General features: G+C 35.3%; 1 non-coding gene across 1 annotated transcript; it reads right to left on the bottom strand.

The window, feature by feature from the left end:
* Positions 1–360: 360 nt before the first annotated feature.
* On the bottom strand, positions 361–524 carry LOC141422722 (U1 spliceosomal RNA). Its single transcript, XR_012447469.1, has one exon. It is a non-coding gene; the product is annotated as a U1 spliceosomal RNA (small nuclear RNA).
* Between the last annotated feature and the right edge of the window lie 2,729 nt (positions 525–3,253).

Below are 3,253 nucleotides of genomic sequence, written 5' to 3' on the forward strand. Positions count from 1 at the left end.
AAACTTACAAGTGCTTTTTTTGGAAAATGATTAGCAGCAGAGAAAGAAAGTGCTAAATGAGTCATTCTCAAATATGAAATACGCTCGAATTCTGCTGAAAATATTGTCAGACTCAAAGACAGTACCTTGAAAGTTAGTTTCAGAGTTTTTCTAAGAAAACTATAAATGGATAAGAACTCAGGAAAAGAAAAGGGAAAAAAATCTAAGAAATACAAAAGTGTGAACCAAATTAGAACGAATAAGAATTCTTTGAAATTTAACTATAATTCAAATTTGTTTAAAATGTTGGTCCAGCAGTTATGACTGGTAATGAAGAATCAATAATTATTTTATTTTATTTTACTTTTATTTTATTATTGTCAGGGGAGAGCGTGAACGCAGTCCCCCACTACCACAAATTATGCAGTCCAGTTTCCCACATTTGGGGAAATCGCAGGGGTCAGCACATCCAGAGTGCAATGGATAAGCCTCACCCTGGGAAAACCACCTTCGTGATCATGGTATCTCCCCTGCCAGGTAAGTATTGAATAATTATTTTATTATGTGTTAATTTTAAAGCAATAAATAGCTATTCCCACAATAATGTGTATATCAAACAACCCTACAACTCACAATAAAAAGCATTTCTCACTTACCTAACTTAATATCTGCTAGGGCTCAGCTGACTTCAGATAAGAAAGAGTATTTGTTCTTAACCTGTGGGATCAGTGTGCATCTGTTCGATAGGCCTCTCATTCTTCCAAGATCCCTGAGATCCCCAGAATGTTTTTCTCTCGACAGTGACAGAAATGCAAAAGATGAAACCACACCACACTTTTCAATGCTCTGCTTATGTCATTCATACCACTAGCCTGCCATGGGCCAAAAACAAGTCAAGTGACTAAGTTCACAATGATGGGATGGAAGAGGGTATTTCATTTGACGCAAGGCTACAGGAAGTGTAGGGATGCTGGTTTCAGTGATGGAGCAGCAAAGAATGGAGACTGATAGTTAAATCTGCTACAACCATATAATACTCTTTTTGTCTCTAAAAAGGAAAGTTGGTATATATTTTTCTAAGAATTTTAATTTTGAAAACAGTGTGCCTTAATACATGTAGGTAGAAGTAAATGCCCCAAACTACAAATAGAAATTCATTTAAAATATGTATGTGTATATATACATTCATATATAAATATTATGCATACATAAATTTCTGCTGTTTTCTTTAAAAGAGAACAAGACACCATCTATAGAAAAAAGAGAAAATAATATGGTTACATAGATAAGATGACAGACTATAGAACATAAAAATACTAAAATTTATAAAATGAGAGCAAGGGCAAGATGAAATATGACAAAATTGAGATAAGGAAGAATCATTAAAATAACACCTATAAAATTCATCTAGGCAGCACAGAAAAGAAAATCTTTGGAACACAAAATGGTGTAGACTGTTAGGTACACAGGCAAAAAATTTAATAATATTCTAGAAATGAAGTTTAGAGGGAGAAAGAGAAAAGGCAGGGAGGGCAAAGCAGGAGGGAAGGGAAGGAGTGAGGGAGGGGGAGGGAAGAATGGAGGGAAAAGGTAGGGAGAAGATGAGGTATGGAAGGAATGGGAAGTAACAAGCACAGTTGAGAACCAGCAAGGTGAAGGCTCCTGTGCAGCCTCCTGGATGAGGATATCAGGATGCCTCAAGCAGAAGGAGTACTAGGATCGTCTGGTGGCACCTACAGTGGCTACCTAGCTAATTGCCAGAAATAAATACAAACCTTCTACGTAAAAAAGAGAGCATCATCAACAGCCCCAAGTTATACTTAAATTTTTCCATACATAATAGCTGTCATCCAGTCAAAACTCACAGGAAGTACAAGCAGACATGAATTAACAAATTAGAGGTTAAAAAACAGACAACCAGAGCAGAATCAAGGGAGACCCAGATACTGGAGTTACCACACAGAGACTTCAACTTCAATTAATATTTTCAAGAACTCAAATACAATGACAAATTTGAAGGGGTCAGGGAGAGGACTGGAAGGGGTTGAACTGACCAAAGTAAAGTATGCTCATGACAGGGACACACTGAGAAACCCCTTTGAACATTGATTTGGAATTAATAATGAAAAACAGGACTGTAAAATGGGTATGGTGGAAGGGAGGGGTATGACTTAATTGTACAGTTGATAAAAAAATTCTAGTCTTTATAATTCTTTATATTCTGCATACATTAGTACATCTTTATAATTTATAAAAAAATTAGTGTTCTTGGTATTGATATTTATTAACTATAACTTATTCTTTCATTTTTGTATTTCAAAATTTACAGTCTTTTAATACTTTAATATTACCATCACAGATATGAGAAATTCTAAAATATTAAATGTACTGGTGTCAAAATCAATATCTTTCCAACTGATGAAAAGCTAGTTAAACTAAAATTGTACTGTAGAGGAGTTCTAGTTAGAATGAATCTCAAGATGATCAAGTGTTTCTTATCACTCTTCAACTATTATGAGTAAAAATAAGTGTACAATACCATAATGTAAAAAAATCACAGACCTTGAATCGTACAAATAAATTAATTAAGTAAGAAATTATAGCTGGGTGCTGGTGGCTTATGGTGCCTTTAATCCTAGCTACTTGGGAGGCTGAGATCAGTAGGATCACCGTTCCACACTAGGCCAGGCAAAAAAGTTTGCAAAGACCCAATCTCAATGAAAAAAACACAAAAACAAGGCACGGTGTTGAATGTCTGCCATCCCTCTACCTCAGAAAGTATAAAAGAAAATCATGACCCAGTACAGCCTGGGCATAAATGAGACCCTATCTTCAAAACAATTGGAGCAAAAAGGGCTGCTCAAGCAGTGGAGCACCTGGCTAACAAGTGGAAAGTCTTGACTTCAAACCCCAGTACTGTCAAAGAAGAAGAAGAAGAAGAAAGAAATTCTGCTACAGCTATGGTCTTCTGGGTTTTCCATGAATATTATGTGCATAAACTTTAGTAAATATAATGTATACAAATACGTACATATGAAAAAAATCAATATATCTACATATTTTTAAATAATGATATAAATGAAATTATGGTATAATAAAGTTTTCTATTGCTGCTTCACATATAGGAGCTTAAAACAACATACATTATTTATCTCACAGTTTTCAGGGTCAGACCTTCAACTGCTCTCTCTGAGAACTTCCTCAGAGAAATAATGGGCTCTTATTCATTATGCCAGCCAGGAGTGTCTCCAACAGAAGTGTGGTGGCCATGTGT

This window comes from Castor canadensis, chromosome 4, assembly GCF_047511655.1.
Source record: "Castor canadensis chromosome 4, mCasCan1.hap1v2, whole genome shotgun sequence".
NCBI classification, from domain to species: Eukaryota; Metazoa; Chordata; class Mammalia; order Rodentia; family Castoridae; genus Castor; species Castor canadensis.